The sequence below is a fragment of the Saccopteryx bilineata genome, chromosome 7 (assembly GCF_036850765.1).
Source record: "Saccopteryx bilineata isolate mSacBil1 chromosome 7, mSacBil1_pri_phased_curated, whole genome shotgun sequence".
Lineage (NCBI taxonomy): Eukaryota > Metazoa > Chordata > Mammalia > Chiroptera > Emballonuridae > Saccopteryx > Saccopteryx bilineata.
The window spans coordinates 68,602,551-68,620,963 of NC_089496.1; the positions used below are offsets into that span (position 1 = coordinate 68,602,551).

Here is an 18,413-nt window from a genome sequence, read left to right on the forward strand (position 1 = left end):
TCAGGTACTTGAACGTACTCTGGTTTCCTGATAGCTTAGAGTGTCTTACCTGTTCCTCTTTTGAGGGGCATTAATTTTGTGACAGAGTCTGCTAGTTTTCCTCAAAATTCTCTCATTCATTAATAGAAATAGAGTCGCTTCTCCAGGCTTTAGCTTGGTGCCTGGCCACCGGAAGTAACGACAGTTTGCCTGCTTCCTTGCAGCTCACTGTGGCCATGCGACCGTATTTGTCCGATCAGATGAACGTGCGTGTCAGGAGTCAGTCATCGGGGGCATGACCTTGATAGTGGAAGCTAATATAAGCTCAGTGATAGGGGGGACCAGAGGCGGATTTAACGGCGGGTACACTGGGTATGCACCCTGGGCCCCGACTTCTGAAGGGCCCCGCAAAACCCCAACTTTACACTTCTTTCTAATGATACCAACTTTGGTTTCATATGTGCAATTTTAACATTAATAGTACATAATATTTTTTATTTATTTAAAAATATAGTTAACATGTATTTTTATTTTCCCTGTCTCTCTCATTTTTTTAAGGGACCCAATATTTTCTTCTACGCCCGGGTCCTTAACGGACCTTAATCCAGCTCTGGGGGGGACCTGGGTTTCTGACACCATGGTGTAATAACTCTGGCCAAAATAACTATGAATGAGAAATAACTTCTTTCATAAGCCAGTGTTGTTGTGGGATTTTTGGGGACTCACAGATGAATTGTAGCTATCCCATAGTACAGAAATTGAACATACTTTTTTTTCTATGTCAAGCATTTATTTCTTGTTTCTCTGTAGTCCACATAAGACTATCTAAAATTATGAGCAAAACAAAAAGGCATTACTTTAAAAAGAACAAAGAAAAATAAAAAACCCTGAATTTAAAAACCACTAGGTGAGAAGGCCGTAAAGTGTACATGTGTTGACCTCCGTTAGCCAAGGCTGACTCGCAGACGGGCAGGCGTGTAGCATTACTGCACTGCGGGATGCTTCCTGCCCAGGCTCCCTCACTTCTCAGCCTGTGGATTCTGAGCACACACGCAGGTCTGCTGTGCTTTTTCTGTAGCCTACAGCTCGCCTCGCCCCTGCTGCTCTCTGCCGAGGACAAATCCCAAGAAGTCTGACTTGGGGATTTCGTTGACTTCACAGTTCATTGGAGGGGCAGTGATTCTTGGGGCGGGGGGCTGTAGTTAGTAAATCCCCGACCACTCCATGGTTCAGACCTTTAAATTGGCTTTGATGATGAGAAGGAAATTCTGATATTACTCAAGTGTTCTCAAGACTTCCTTTCCTGTCTTTCCTATATCCCTCCAACATACAACTCAGTTAAGCCATTCTCACATTCTAATGGGTGCAAAATGATCTTGATAAAAATGCATCTCATCAGACCTTAGCTCCGGGTTCCCAGTTTGGCGGGTCTGGAGGTGAGGCCCAGCATCACTCGTTTTTCTCGTTTTTCTCCGGTGTCGTCTGTGGCTCGGAGGTGGGCGCTGTGGGGGTCACATCTGAGGGACCGCAGAGAGGTCTTTGCTTTCATTCAGCTGTCAGTGCAGACAGCAGTTTCCTTGAGATAGTCTTACAAATGGGTAATCTTTGCAGTCCCCCTTTCTCCAATATGATAAAAGACAAACCTCTGTCAAAGCAGTAACTGGGGCTCCTGTGCTCAGAGCCCAGCGCCCTGCAGTTTCATTCTTATTTTGGGGTCAAAGGTTGGCAGAAGGTGTTTGGAGGCCAGCCAGTTGCACTGTGTGTCGTCTTCAACTCAAGCAGCACGGGGGACTTTCGCGCTGTGCTGTGACCCCTACTTTAGTGAAAAGGGGGACAAATCAGCGCCTGTGTCTGTGGGTTCTTACAGAGGCACAAGGGTCTGTGGCTTAATCTTGTTGTTGGTGTTGATCTAAGTATGAGAACCGGCTGTAAAGTCAGATGGTAGAATTGATAAAACCATTTTTCTGGCCTTTTAGAGGATTTTATCCTTCTTGGCTTAGAATTTCTAGAAAGATGTCCCAGGGTCACTGAAATGCGCAGGACAATCACCACAACAAAGAAATGTCCAGCCCAAATGTCAGTAGTGCTAAGGTTGAGAATCCCTGGGGCGGAGCTTACTCAGGGTTCCTCCAGGACAATCCATGTGCCTTTTATTTCATGAAAAGTTAGTTTACCTGTCAACTCATTGGGATGCTGCCAAGTTGCCTTTTGCATTGCCCTCCCATAATCCCCTCAGTGGTAACCAAAATAAGTGAAATCAGCGTAACTATCCCAGGGGATCCTGATTCACAAATGAGGACCCTGAGCTCTGGCACAGCAGGCTCCCCACAGCTCTTCAGGGGCCACGTCTTAAATTATGGTCCATACACTGTGCTCTTTACTGCCCTCCATTTCCCCTTCCCTGCCTGGAGAGTGTTGGGTGTGGACTTCCTCCCAAATCTGGTAATACGTGTTACAAAGCCTCTTCTGTCTTGTTATTCTCAAGGCCTAACAGGACTTCTGTGTTGAGGCAAATAAACATGCTGCCTATAATCCAATAAAACCTTTACAGACATCAGATATAAGACACAGCAAAGAGACACGCACAGTCTGTAACCACTTGCTGCTTTTTTAATAAACCCTGCACTTGAGCCCTGAGAGCAATACAAATCCAAGGTACTGAGAGAACTAAGGTTTGCCCTTACTGATTCTAACAGGTTGATTTACCCTAACTGTGCCACTGCCCTAGAGACCACGGGCTGTCTCGGCTCCCAGATGGACAGATACAAGCCAGCATACTGAGGACCTGATCTCAAACCTGTCTTTCATCAGGGTGACTTGTCCCTCCAACGCTCAGGAGCCACAGACACATGTATACACGCCATCACCTTGGGCCATTGCAAGCCGATCTCATGCTCTCAGAGACTGGACATGCAGCACAGCTAAACCCTGTTTTGGTCAGTTATGTTTCCCAACTCTTCCTTTATGGAGGAGCTGCAGTCAGTCTGTGCTGTAAATGAAAACAGATTAGAACTGATGGCTGCCCTGGCCGGTTGGCTCAGTGGTAGAGTGTCGGCTTGGCGTGCAGGAGTCCTGGGTTCAATTCCCGGCCAGAGCACACAGGAGAAGCGCCCATCTGCTTCTCCACCCCTCCCCCTCTCCTTCCTCTCTGTCTCTCTCTTCCCTCCTGCAGCCGAGGCTCCATTGGAGCAAAGTTTGCCCGGGCGCTGAGGATGGCTCTGTGGCCTCTGCCTCAGGTGCTAGAATGGCTCTGGTTGCAACAGAGCAACGCCCAGAGGGGCAGAGCATTGCCCCCTGGTGGGCATGCCGGGTGGATCCCGGTCGGGCGCATGCGGGAGTCTGTCTGACTGCCTCCCCGTTTCCAACTTCAGAAAAATACACCCGGCCAGGGCACAAAGGAGAAGCGCCCATTTGCTTCTCCACCCCTCCGCCGCGCCTTCCTCTCTGTCTCTCTCTTCCCCTCCCGCAGCCAAGGCTCCATTGGAGCAAAGATGGCCCGGGCGCTGGGGATGGCTCTGTGGCCTCTGCCTCAGGCGCTAGAGTGGCTCTGGTCGCAACATGGCGACCCCCAGGATGGGCAGAGCATCGCCCCCTGGTGGGCAGAGCATCGCCCCATGGTGGGCGTGCCGGGTGGATCCCGGTCGGGCGCAGGGAGCCTGTCGGACTGTCTCTCCCTGTTTCCAGCTTCAGAGAAATGCAAAAAAAAAAAAAAAGGACTGATGGCTGTGAGTTATTTGATGAAAAGCTTGCTGCAGAGGAGAGGTAAGAGGAACCCACACTGAGGTCAGTCCTTTCCTAGGGAGAATTCTGTCTGCAGCAGAACGGCTGCAGGGTTTCACTGGGAATCAACACACCCACATATTACTCTGAGCTGTAAGCCCAGGTGTCACGAAGTCCAAACGGGTGACATTTGGAGTGAAAAGGAGGGGACATGGGGGACATGTTGCGGAGGGACCTTCAGTCTCCATCCCTTTCCCAGCAGCTCTGCCAAGTCGTTGGCGAGTAGAAGTGTGTTTTGTGCTCTTCCCATTTTTTAGAGCTATATGGTAAATACTGATTTAGAATGTAAACAATTCTAATTTTTATAAGATGGGTAAATAATTTCACTTAGAAAAGTATTATATGGACCCCAAACCAAACAAACTAAAACGTATTTGTCACCGGGGTCCAGCTGTGGGCTGCCAGGCTGAGATTAAGTCACAGCTTATAACATTCATGAGTCCCAGGACCCTGATCAGAGCTGTAGAGAGCACATCACAGTGGTTTGTGTTTCCTTTTTTAAGATTTTATTTGTTTATTTTAGAGAGGGGGAGAGAGAGAGACAGACAGACAGGGAAGGAGGGAGGAGCAGGAAGCATCAAATCCCATATGTGCCTTAACCAGGCGAGCCCTGGGTTTTGAACTGGCGACCTCAGCATTCCGGGTTGATGCTTTATCCATTGTGCCACCACAGGAGAGGCCTGTTTGTTTTACTTTTTTACTAGGACGCGCATGCATTCCTAAGAAGTAGCAGCTGGCACGTGCCAAGGTGACCTGTTGGCTCCCTTTTTCATTTCAAGCCTCTCCTCTAGGTCTCTCTCTGGTTCTTTGTTGAGGAGGGCTGTGGTCATTGACCCCTTCCCCTGCAGTCCCCTTCACGGTAATGCTTTCTTGAAGACCTGGCCCTGCCACATGGGCTGGCCAGGGAGAAACAAAGATTAGACACATTCTGCCCTTGACTGAAGATGCCAGGAACCATCAGAGCCCATAAGAGCTTCTTGTGGCTGCTGGCACGCACAGGTGGCCACGCTGGAGCCTCTCTCCATCTGGGTGTGCTCCGTCGGCATGCAGCCTCGTCTCCACAGCTCCTGCTTAGCAGGGCGCCGTTACAGAAAAGCAGTTGGAGGATGGCTTGTTACCCAGAACTTGCACTCCCAGCCTGCCAGGAAAGGGGGTGCATTTCTCCGCAGGGGATGTGAGGGAAGGGCCGACTGGATCACTAGGTACCGTCAATACAGGTGTGTTCCGGGGGACGGATCTGGGGCTGATCCCAATCTCCAGAGATGCATTGCTCCCTGGGACGATCGCCCCGGACTTTCTCGGTCCTGTCTTTCACCCCTTGTTTGTTGAGGATCTCTTTCCTGCCACAGCTCTTGTGAAGACCTTCACTATCCCTGAGCACCTCTGTTCCCCATTCTTAGATGTCCCATGGAAAATGCTGGAAACAGGGAGTGGGGGCAGGAAGCAGAAGGGGTCTTAGATCATGTAAACCTTAGCTTCCTGCTTTCATGAACCCGAACCCTTGAGAATGAAATGTTCTTGGTGGCTCCTTCACCTCCTTAGTGAGTACAATCAACTCTTGAACAACGTGAGTGCTGGGGTGTTGGCCTCCCATACTGCTGAAAATCCATATACTGTATAAGTTTTGACTCCTCCCCCAGATTTTTGTTCCTCAGTATCCACTGGGAATTGGTTCCAGGACTTCATGCTGGTACCAAAATCTGTGGGTGCCACAGTCCTCTGTGTAAAATGCTGTAAGTCAATGCATACGGTTGTCCCTCTGCATCCAGAGAGCCCAGCTTCAGGTTGAGAACACCACAGGTATTTATTGAAAAAAGTCCCCATAGAACTGGACCCACACAGTTCAAACCTGGATTGTTCAAGGGTTAACTGTATTAAAAGGGTCCTTTCTTTCGCATGAGCCCTACCTGCAGGACACACTAGAACAGAGACAGGTTGGGAAATGCCATCTCTCTGCGCATCTTGAAACACAGGTCAGTTTTGGGTCTCTCTCTCTCCTTTCATTAGGAAATCTTTTTTTTCTTTGCCTTTTCTTCTTAAATCTCTTTGGCCTGCTCTCTCTCCTACCTCAGCCATGTTAGTCCCCTTTTGTTTATGTTTTTAGGTGAGAGCAGGGGAGATAATGAGACAGACTCTCATATGCGCCCCCACTGGGATCTACCTGGCAACACCATCTGGGACTGATGCTCGAGTAGCAAGCTATTTTTAGTGCCTGGTGTTGATGCTCGGACTAGCGGAGCTATCCTTGGTACCCAGGACCATGCTCAAACTGAGCCGCTGGCTGTGGGAGGGGAAGAGGGGGGAAAAGGGAGAGATGGAGGGGAAGAGAGGCAGATGCTCGCTTCTCCTGTGTGCCCTGACTGGGAATTGAGCCTAGGACATCCATATACCAGGCTGACACTCTAGCCACTGAGCCACCAGCCGGTGCCGGTTCTCTGACTTTTATTTTGAAGTTTCTCTGGTTCCTCTTATAGCAACTGTTGCTGCTTCTCACATCCTTACCCTCCTCATTTATCAGTTGACTTCTTTTGTTCCTGCTGTCATTATGTCTTAGTCCTTCTGCCCTAAGCACCCTGTCTCTCATCCCCCAGCAATCCTTGAGAATGAGGGAGGAGCCAAGCTAGGACGTGGCCGGCTACACAAGTCCCAAAGGCCAACCGATTCCGTCTGGGTAGCTGGTTTTCTAGCCCCGTAGGTGCTGGTTCCCTCCTGCTTCCTGGCAGGAGTCTTCTCCCTCCTGAGCGCTCCTAGTTAGTATTCCGCAGGAGTGTTCTCCAGTGGTGTGAGTGGGAAACCAGGCTGGCGATTTATTTATACACAGCCTCGGGGCAGAACCAGGGTGCGTGCATAAAGCTATAAGATACAGAAAATGCTCTCTCTGTGTGTATATCTACACGTATTGATCAGGGGTGATGTTTAGAGTGGAAATCTATTGCCCCATAGGTTGGAAAAGTGACTAAGAGTGAGATATAAAAATGCCAGAGAAAGACTGGGTGTTACTGCTTAAATGCAAGTCGCTTTTTCAAGTTCATGGTTGATAGTGTTCTTCCAGAAATACCCTGTCCTGTGTGGTGATCACGGCGTTGCTGCGTGTGGACTTGTTCTGCCCAGACTGAAGGTGGTAGCCTGGCCTCATGTCACAGGGAAGGGCACCTCTTTGTTATGTTTCCTGTTCCTGGTTTAAAGGGGCCACTGGCCTGGGGCACAGCACAGAGAGAAACGGAGCAGGGACCTCTGGAGGCCAGCAGCCGCCATGTCTTGGTGGAGGCATTCGGAGTGCAGGGCCCCAGGGGTCTGAGTTTGGGTTCCAGCCCTCCTGCTTATCGAGGGCTCCGAGGTCCTCTCGCTGCTGCTGTGACACAGTGCTGGTTGGGACTGTCCCTAAGCTTCCGAACTGCTGCCAGCACATTACGCTACAGTCATGAAACACTTCTTTTTTTTAAAATATTTTTAATGTATTGATTTTTAGAGAGAGAGGAAAGGAGGGAGAGAGACACACACACACACAGGAACATAGATCTGTTCTTCTGTGTGCCCTGACCAGACCAAGGATCAAACCGGCAACCTCTGCACTTCGGGAGAAAGCTGTAACCAACTGAGCTATCCGGGGCTTCTTTTCCTTCTTGAAGAAATCTCCCAATGAACAGACACCTTAGGGTTTACAAAGAAGTCCGACTCAAGCCTGCTAATCCTTACACCTTACTCCAAAGCAGGAAGGTGCCCTGGGTGTGGTCTCTAACGTGTCACACAAGGCCAGCTCACACTCAGGATGCCCCCTGCTTCCTCTGTCCTGTGGACACAGGGTATGGGAACTCCTGGGTGGTTGGTGGTGGAGACTGAAGGTGCCCGAGGGAAGGAGAGTCAGCCTTTCTGAAGTGATGGAGGCTTGCTGAGGTGTACCACCTGCGGGTCCCACCGGCCGTGCGGGAGCTGGGAGCCCTGAGCATGGCAGCAGGTGGAGACAGGGCCGGTGGAGCAATGAGGGCACCTCCTTCCCGAAACCTCCTCTTGCTTTTGTCATGACACCTGACTCTTACTCTTACGTTCTGTGTGTTAGGCAGGAATTTCATATTTAGGCGCAGAATTGAGCGTCCTGCCTTATCGCCATTTCATATTAAGAGTGCGGTTGTTAACTGCCTAGTTTTTCTTTTCTTCTTAGTTTGGCAGTGCATGGCTGGGAAGGGGGTACGTTCAGGTGTTAGGCTCTCCAGGAAGAGCGACTGCTTCTGAGGCTGTGCCAGAGCTGAGCGTGTGTCCTCCTGTGCGGGGCCGGACTCGGGAAGACTCTGCATAGTGCTCAGCCGCAGTTTGGGGAAGCCCTGACGGAACGAACAGATACTGAATGCATAAACGCACTGTAACTGGAACGTATCTTACAGTGTTTCCTCTCGGTGAAGTACCTGAAGTCTAAATTAGCCATAAAGGGTCCACGCATTGTTGTTAAACTCTATGGCTTCAGAGCCAGTTTGGGTTCAAATCTCAAACCTGCTATTTACCAACTGTGTGGTCTTTGACTAGATAGGGGATTGCTCTGCCCCTCAGTCTCATTGGTGGTAAAAACAGGGATGTTAACATCCTTTATAGGATTGTGATGAGATCAGGAAATACTGCTTCACGGGTTTGGAGTGCAAGGCCAGGCAGAGACACATGCCTGGGGCAGAGCCCCTGGCCTCAAGAAGGTCACACTTGATCGGAGTAGACAAAAGTAATGGTCCTACTTTGGAAATGAAATGGTGAATAAGGCTTCCCACTTGTAGTGATCAAAATGGTCTACATGGTCATTGTGAGCAGGCTTTGAAATGTACTATTTACGCGTATATGTGTCCGCAGAATGGGTCACCTTTTTCCAAAAGGAACTCAGCCATTCATTGTACGGGATAAAGGGCGTCAGTGAGAATTAGAGGAGGCTCCTCCTGGAAGCACCTTCGTGGGCTGTCGTGTCAGCACCCAGTCACTCTGGAAGTCAGAACCTGCTTCCATTTGATCAGAGACTATGGCTTTTTAACATGACCAGTTACTCCATTCATCAGAAGTAAATTTGCCTGAGAGGTAGAGAAATTCAGTGCAAAGCCCTTAACTCTTGTGCAGAAAATCCAAAGTGTTAGAGTGTAATTAGGTGTTAAAATTACCACCGAGGTTTCCAGTTAGGTAAGCTGCCAAACACTTAAAAATGTTGCTGAAAATAAAATGTTTTCCATAGGAAATGTTTACCATTAAAGACCGTGACCTTTGACCCGTGAGCCAGATCCAGAGTGCAGGAGGAGGCCGGTGTAGAAAGAAGGTTGCTCGGTAAGGATCAGACGTTGTGACTGCCCGTTGCTTCTCCCCTATCCAAACCTGGAGGGGCAGCTTCGGTGGGGCCCCGGGAATGTGGGAGCCATAGTGGACTGGGGGTGGAGTCCCACCCTCATCCAGAGGATAAGCAATATGCTGGGTAATTTGGTTGAGTGTGGATCATAGGCAGTGTTCATCTGGAATAGTTTCTCTGGGCAGAGGTACATACGTGTTCCCTGTAGCCCAGAGGTGTGTGGCTTGTGTGTGGAGACAGCAGAGGGCCCTCTCAGGCGTCATCTGATTGGGCATCCACAGGGTAAAGAAGCCCCAGCCATTCTACGGCAGAGGAAGTGTTCTCTACGGACTGGCCAGCAATGTGTAGAGATCTGCATATCTGCCCATGTCAAGAAAGGGAGAAGTGAGAAGACCCCTCAATAGGAAATTCCCAAGAATAGCAATTGTACATTCCCACCCACGTGGCCCCCACATCAGAGAGTAACTGCACCCACCACCTGAGACTGATCCTTCATCCTCATGCCCTCTGATTGGGTCTAATACTGGAAGCATCCAAAATAGCAATACATGCATTAGAAAAAAATCCCACCTCCTGCTACCTCTCAACATCTCAGCCTCATTCAAGTTGCCAGTTCACTAGCAACCTCAACTAAGAGAAGCCTTGCCTTTGAATAAAGATTCAAATGTGTATTTACATATCAGAGGATATTTCTAGTTTGAACTTCTATCATAGAAGAGCTAGAAGTCATGAGATCTGTCTACAAGTTCATTCCAGAGTTGGTGGAGAACTGTGCTAGATGAATAAATCTGGGGAAAGCGGATAGAGCATCAGTCCAGAGTGCAGATGCCCTGGGTTCGATCTCTGGTCAGAGCACACATGAGAAGCAAACATCCACCTCCCTTCCCCTCCCTCTTCCTTTTCTCCCTCTCTTCCCCTCTCACAGCCATGTCTCGGTTGGTCCAAGTGTCAGCCTCAGACATGGAGGATTGCTTGGTTGATTCAAGCGTCAGCCCCAGATGGGGGTTGCCGATGGATCCCAGTTGGGGTGCATATAGGAGTCTATTTCCCCTCTTCTCACATTAAAAAAAAAATCTGAGGAAAGTGGTGTTTGGGATGTAATGTCAAGCATCATGAAGAATCAGAGAATGGGTATGTACAAACAGGACATAACACTGGTTCACTGCTTGGATCACATGGAAAGCAAAGGGGATTATTTCTAAGGACAGAAGGAAGCCAGGATTTTAAAATTAATTCCCTGCCTCATTTATTCCCAATCTCTCCTGCCTTCAATAGGGTCACAGAAGACCTGGAGATTTCTAGATTCCCAATCCTTTTCCCAGAATTTACCTGTTCTACCTTATTTCTTCTAGCCCCAAACATCCACTGAATAGCCAGATAGTAGTAACACATCAATAAGCCATGTGAGACTTTGTATTACTTGTTAATTAATGGATATTAAATTTTTTTTTTTTTTTTTTTTTTTGCTGTGAACAGCAGTGAACTCAGATTAGGAAATCTGTAGTGAGTCCTGATTTGGAAGAAACTACCTGCTTTAAGAACAGGTAGAAATAAAGTTTCCAATGGGGAATAAGGAAGTGAAGGATGGAGGATTAATAGTATATTGGAAAGTGGTCTTCAGAATGATTCGTTAGAGCAGCTACAGCCTGACATGCTCATCTCAGTGACTGTTTATTCCTACTATTATTTCTGTGCTCATGGAGTTTGAAAGCCTCTCTGTACGCTGATGCCAGCCAACCCTGGCGGATCACAGATGTACCATTTGCTGTCACCATTCAGCAGTTCTGGGGTGGATATGATTTTAGCATATTCCCTCTACTTGGTAAGCAGAACCAAAGATGTTTAGACTTGTGCCCATAGGAAAAGGAGGATCCAGGCAGGATTCTTCTGGAGCATGCTCTTGCCTTTCTTTCCTCTCAGGTGTGCAGATTTACTTTTCTCTCCTAAACTCTAAGAGTCCCCATGAGACTTGGAACCAAGGGAGCAATGGGCAATGGGAGCTTGTCCTGCGCTAAACCCCTGATCCTGTTTCCAAGGCCCCTTTTTTTTCCGACTTTTCGGTGAGCTAACAGCAGCCCTGCCATGGCTCATTGCTTTCAATGTGACTTGACTTCCAGTGAGTCCACGCAGCCCAGTGTGGCTCACTTTTTTCTTAGCAGTGTTTCTAGAGAGCCTGGTTTAGGCTCTCTCCTGTTGCTTCTTTTACCCTAAGCCCTTCGTTTGTTTCACTGTCCCAAGCTTTAATAAATGTACTCTTAAAAAAAAAATTCCACATAAAAAGTGTCAGCTCTCCAGTCCAGACAGTGAGCAGAATAGAAGGACTAATCATGCGTATGTTCCTGGTATTATATTGGGCGAGGCTTCCACTGTCTTACTGAGTAAAGGAAAGCGATCTTTGCATAAGTAGAACTTAGGGGAGCATCTAACCTATGAGGAAATATGGCCTCCAAACCTCCAAAAGCTTTTAACAGACAAATACATGAAGTTTAAAGCCTTGCATATCGACACCAACATTTGATGAGTGTTGAGTGACATTTATTGTGACCCTGATTCTGGTGATACCTAGCCACATAATCTTGAGTAAGGTGTTGCCAGCTTATGAGTCTATAAATGAAGAGTTAAGCCTGCTAAGATTCTTCTCGGTGCTCAAATTATAGACCATCTAAAATACAACCTGATTCATATTTATCCTCATGTCTGTGGTCTAGAAAGACAGGGAAAGGCAGTCACAGAGGACGTAGCTGTCTGCTGTGTCATTCATGGCCAAAGCACAAATGCACCACTAAAAGACCCTGGGAAGGTCCAGCACAGGAATAAAGGACGCATTTGAAATCCAGCCCACACCTTCAGCCCTGCTGTGCCAGTGAATATGGGCCCTTTTGCAGTTACTAAGGAAACAATCGTCAGTAATGGATTAGGAAGCCTGGGCTGAACGGATGGACACGGAGGGGCTTTGTCCAGAGAAGCCCATCAGATGGAGTCTGGCAGAGACACCAGCGTGCTTCCTGATTGATTTTGTCCTCAGTGTGAGAGCATTAGAGTCCATTTGATGGAGTCGATTGGCGGGGGAAGCATAGGAGCCCGGTCTTCTCTCTTCTCAGCCGCCTTTTAAGAGTTCACAGATCTCTGTGGCTGGATGGGCTTAGTTTTAACTCCTCTGCTGGGTGCATGTTGTGGTGGAGGAAATACAATTTTAATTCAGTTCACAGACCATCCCAACTTGTTTAAAACTTCAAATTTTCTGTCTCTCCACTCACACTGGCACTTTGTAAAGATTCTGAGACTTATTTCTAGGGACAGTACCAAAGAAGTAGATTTCTTGTTGCTTTATTGTTACTAGATGTTGTGCTATAGGATGCTTACCTCAAAGAAAACTAGGCACAAGCCCAGTGACCCCCAAAAATTCAGGGGAAACTGGAGATACCAGGTAGGTTGTATGAAGGAGGAAGCCAGCATCAAGTCACTAAATACATCTAACCAGCTCTTTATTTTGCCTTTTGATGTTTTTAAATATTTACATTACAATCTTTAATTTTAATTTACCAATTTATAAAAGTAAACTTTAATTTTACTATAAATTTAAAATCACCTATTATATAAAATAGCATGTTGATTCAGATATACCATTCTTTTCAGGCTTATATGCATTGCTTAAGTAATAATGAGTGGCAAAGCCCTGGCTGGATGGCTCAGTTGGTTAGAGCATCGTCCTGAAGCGCAGAGGTTGCCGGTTCGATCCCCGGTCAGGACATACACAGGAGCAGATCGATGTTCCTCTCTTCTCTCTTTCCCTCTCTTTTTCCCTTTCCACCTTCCCCCTTCCTATTGCACTGAAATCAATAAATTAAAAACAATGTTTTTAGAAAAGAGTGACAAAAAGCAGTTACTTACTTTTCATGATTCAAAAAATAGGGAAAACAAGAAAATTTAAATGATGTATCCTCACTCTTCATAATCTGTTAACATTTTAGTTCATATAAATCATTAAAAGTTTTAAAAATAAAATTGGACCATGTGGATAAGCTTGAGCTGTACTGTAGTCAGCGTATTGCACTTTGACACTGTCACAAATCTGTCCCCGTGGTATTTCCTGATCAGTACCCATCATGACATGATTATTCCATGATGTGAATACAGTCAAGCTCACTTGGCTAATGATATACTGGTGTCCATTTAGGACTTTGTCTGTTGTTCATCTTATGATTATTTATTTGAAGCTTAATTTCTGGAATTTGAACGAACTCCAAGCGCTTAAACATTTTTAAGGCTTTTGAACTGTCTTAGCCCATTGTCCTTTGGAAACACTTCAGTAAAAATGTCCTTCCACCAATCACAGACTGTCCTGTATTTAGTTCTTTACCAGCAGACCATTCTGATTTGGTGAGTGAGGACAAAAATGAATTGAGAAGCAAATCATGCTGTTTTACTGTTACAGTAATTTGCATTTTATATCAAATGACATTATTTTTCCCTTTATTGCCAATAAATTTCCCTTTTTAGTTTAGGTTGTGATATTTCAGGCTATTTAGGTATATTTAAATTTTATTTAAGCACTCATTAATATTTCCCTTTATGGCGTCTTCTTGGGGGATATGCATTGATTGATCTTGTGGTGGGAGATGATAATACATATGACTCTATAGTTTATTTTTTCTCTAATCATTCATTTTTAAAACAACATTTAACTTTAACTGAAAAGAAGTAATTTTGTATCTGTGGATAGACTTTTCCCTGAAGCAATGATTTTTATTTTATTTCCATCATTGTTCATTTCCTGGTGACTTGAAAGGCTCCTGTATCTTATGCAAACCTTTGCATATTTTGTGGTCTTTGGTGTTTTCGGTGCTCTTCCCTTGGCCTGTCTGCCCATGCTTTGAATAAATACCATAATACTCAGTCACTGTAAGTGTAGACCCTGGGCTGGTTAGCTCAGTTGGTTGGAACATTGTCCCAAAACACGAAGGTTGGGGGTTGGATCCCCACTCAGAGCACAGACGGGAAGCAACCAATGAATGTGCACCTAGTGGAACAACAAATGAATGCCCCTTCCCTCCTCCCTCCCCCCCTCCCCCCCTCCCTCCCTCCCTTCCGCCTTCTTCTCTCTCTCTCTCTCTTTCTCTAATTCTTTATCTTCCTTCCTATCTCCATCTCTCTAAAAGCAACCAATAAAAAAAATCACTGGGCCCTGGCCAGTTGGCTCAGTGATAGAGCGTCAGCCTGGCGTGCAGGAGTCCCGGGTTCGATTCCTGGCCAGGGCACACAGGAGAAGCGCCCATCTGCTTCTCCACCCCTCCCCCCCTCCTTCCTCTCTGTCTCTCTCTTCCCCTCCCGCAGCCAAGGCTCCATTGGAGCAAAGATGGCCCGGACGCTGGGGATGCCTCTGTGGCCTCTGCCTCAGGTGCTAGAATGGCTCTCGTTGCAACAGAGTGACACCCCAGATGGGCAGAGCATCACCCCCTGGTGGGCGTGCTGGGTGGATCCCGGTCGGGTGCATGCGGGAGTCTGTCTGACTGCCTCCCCGTTTCTGGCTTCGGAAAAATACAAAAAAAAAAAAAAAATCACTGAAAGTGTATAAGATCTTCTGTTTATCTGGTGAGAAAAAACCCCATTATCATTTTTTGCTCTTTGTTCTGAGACTGCTATTGGGTGTTCTTACCATGCAGTCATCTGAAGTGGAATGAGTTTGCCACGTCTGAGAATCCCTATTGGTGTTTTGATTTCTTTGCTTTCTTAGCCTGACACAGGGAGAATTGATATCACACGGTTCTGGGCTTTGCTTTCTCAGAATCCAGCCTATTTCTTCATTTACTTAAATTTTCCTTGTTATCTTGTGGCAAACTCATGGGGTTCATCATACAACCCTTGGGGTATTTGCTATTAATTCTGGTCCTAGGTAGTTTATAGGTGTGGTGTTATTGTGAATGGGATTTTTATTATACTTAATAATTTATTTTACTGGTTTATAGAAAGAAAATTGATTTTGGATACTTAATTTGTACCTTGTCTACTTACTCAGTTCTTACCTTATATCGAATAGATTTTCTGTTTCACTTGATTCCTTTGGTTTTAGCACGCTATCAGTCTTCAAATAATGATAATGTGATTTTCCCCTAATACTTATGACTCATTTTTTTCTTATCTTACTGAATCATTTGAAAGTTGTCAAATAATGATAAACGACAGTAGTGACTGCAGGTCATAGTTTTAGCCATAGTTTTAAGAAAGACTGTGTATGTCATGTATCATTTTGGCTATTGGTTTTATGTAAGTATTTGCTGTCATTGGTGATAATAATAAGGACTTGGATTGTGTGATAATAAAAACTTGGGTCATGAGCAGTGGGCCAAGAACTAATCTAAATTTATATACAGATGAGCAAACTCCCTGAATGATCTCAGCAGTTCCATGAGATAGGTGGTAGTATTATGGTTTTTATTATTCCCATTATACAGATGGGGAAATGGAGGCACTGATAGGTCAAATGACTCCACCCATCCCAGCGACCACACCCAAGACAGAGCAGTAAGTGGCAGCTCTGGGACTAAGCCCTCAGCACTGGGGCCCTGGGGCCTGTGACTGCACCCAGCATGCAGTGCTGTTCCCAGTGCTGCCCAGGTATAGAGATAGTCCTGGGCTCGTATAATACTATGACTTGTATCAGACGTGAATGCGTCATTCAGAGGATCCTCATTTTTTTTCTCTCTGCCTTCTGAGCTCTGTGTGTGTTAAATACTAAGTTAGTGGATTTCCTAATGACATCATCCCATGCCATTCTTAGAAAAATAATCTCTAGATGATGTTGTTTGACTGTTTGCTTGTATTTCTATTTCTGAACATAAATAACTTTTTAAATTGGTATATATAAAAATATATATTCATATATATATGAACAAGGTTGGCTTGCTGCCTTATGTGCTATGTTAGTTTTTTTGTATTAAGTTTATGCTATTTTATTGAGTTATAATTGACATATTGTATTAGTTTCAGGTAATACAACATAACAATTAGATATTTGCATAGATTGCAAAGTTATCACCACAAGTCTAGTTAACATTCATCACCGTTCAGTTACAAATTTTTCTTGAGAACTTTTAAGCGCTATTCTCAGCAACTTTCACATATACGTTACTGTATTGACTGTAGTCACCCTGTTGTACAGTACATACCCCTGGTCTTATTTCTTTCATAACTGAAGGTCGGTACCCTTTGCCCCATTTTGCCCACTACCCACCCCTACCTTTAGTAATCATCAGTCTGTTCTCTGTATCTATGTTTTTTTGTGGTTTTTTTTTTTTTTAGATTTCACATATAAGTGAGATCATCCAGTTTTTGTCTTTGTGTGACTTTTTTCACTTAGCACAAAGCACTCAGGGTCCATCTCTGTTGTTGTAAATTTCAGTGTTCAGTATAGATAGGGAGGTAGGTAGGTAGGAAGGTAGATGGATGGATGGATAGGTAGATAGAGATAGAGATAGAGATAGCAGCTATCACATTTTCTTCATTTGTTCATCCATTAATGGATACTTAGGTTGTTTCTGTGTCTTGGCTATTATAACAACAGGGCTCTCCTGATACTTTAAAAGGAGTCACAAACCTTTTCTTCACCCACGTGTGGTGTCTGTTCAGTGTTCTCTCCTGCCTGGGTCCGTCCTGCCTGGGTCCGTCCTCCTGAGGCCCTCGCACATATACAGCCTTTCTGAAGCACACCATTTTCTCCTCTGTTCCACGCATGTTGATTCATTATCCTTGGTATTGAATAGTATGAATCGGATCCTAATGCCTATTTTTCTCGTGTCATCTCCCTGGCCACTATTGAGGTGGCTGACCGACGAGGAGGGTGTGACCGTCCCTTCACTGCCCTCCCCCAGGCTGGCCGTGCTAGAGTAAAGAAATGCAGTCTGGAAGACAGCCTGGCAGACAGGGTGGAGAGAATCAGAGGTCACAGAGCTGCCAAGCTTGGAAAGAGGCTCCGAGCTTTTTCTCTCTCTTTAAAAAGTGATCTTTTCTATTGACAGAAGAAAAATAACTTGTTAAACACCTGTTCTCCTCTTCTTGCTGCTGCTGTGTGCAGAGGAGCAGACTCCCCTTAACTCTGACATGATGTCTCCTCTCTGCAGGAAAGCAGGTATGCAGATGTGAAGCCAATCAGGTTTCCAAACGGCTGGCCTAGGCTGGAGAATGGTCCACCCTCCTTTGTCCGTCCCCTTGGAGAGTCTTCTGTGGGGCTTAGGACTTTCCAGTCTGGACCTGAATGGCTCCTGGGGACCAGCTTTTAAAAATCTTTACTGTCCTATTCCTCTCCTTCAACTTGCCCTTATTAGGATGTGAGAATCTATTTAAAGAATAATACTCAACTACTGATTTCTTTCTCATTTAAGTGAAATGGACTTCATAAATACCTAAACTTACGGAGCACACTGAATTTTGACATATTAAACGTTATTACTAGAAAGATGAGAAGAGGAATGGAGCTAATATTAATGTTGTGAGGACTTTGAAATAGCCCTTGTTAACTATGTGCCTAAGTATATGGAGGAAAGAATTAGCATCCCATTTTACAGATGGGAAGATCAAGGCTCATAGTGGTTAAGTCCCAGATGACACAGTCAGAAAAGAGTGAAATCAGTGTTCAACTTCAGAAGACATGCACTTTTGACCTTACCATGTAATTGAGTCCCTCCTGTTCTGTGTCCAGCACTTTCCGTGGACTAGTCAAGTCAGAATTCACTCGCGGGTCTCTAGTCTCTGTCGTAACTGTGAGGCTGTGGATAAAGTATGAGTTCTATGGGTCTAAATGTCCTTCTATGTGCAACAGAGAAAATGCAGTACCTACCTCTTGGGATTTGGTGAGGAATCACTGAGTTAATGCATATAAAGGGCTCAGAACAGTTTCCAGCACGTAGTAAATGCTCAATAAAGTGGCGTGTTCACTGTTATTATCTGTTACTTCATAGCACAGAGTCATGTCACGGCTCTTCTTTCAGGCATTATCACAGTACAGATACATAGATTGTTCTAAACAAAGGTTTTTTTGTTCGTTTCAGTATTTATATATGAAGAATCCTGCCTTGCTTGATAAATATGTAGGAGAAAAAGAAGGGTGTTTCTTAGTAAGATTGTTTACATCTTTGGTTTTAGCAGTGAACCCCGTTCTAAAAAGGGTGCTTTGACTGCTGTGGGGGAGATGCCTTGTGTGTGTGCATGCACCCTCCTGCCTCCGGGCGCTCTGTGAAACCCCAGATGTCAGGGTGCCGCGGCCTGAGAACCGTCCATCCACAAAGCACACAGATGGGTCTGGGCCCGGTAAGTGCTGTTGATTCTCACTGTCCCAGCTGCATGTCCAGGA

The 18,413-nt window shown here is 45.8% G+C and overlaps 1 protein-coding gene across 3 annotated transcripts in view; it reads left to right on the forward strand.

The window, feature by feature from the left end:
- The window catches only part of AGBL1 (AGBL carboxypeptidase 1), an 837,820-nt gene that overhangs the window by 457,952 nt on the left and 361,455 nt on the right, over window positions 1-18,413 (forward strand). The window lies entirely within an intron of this gene.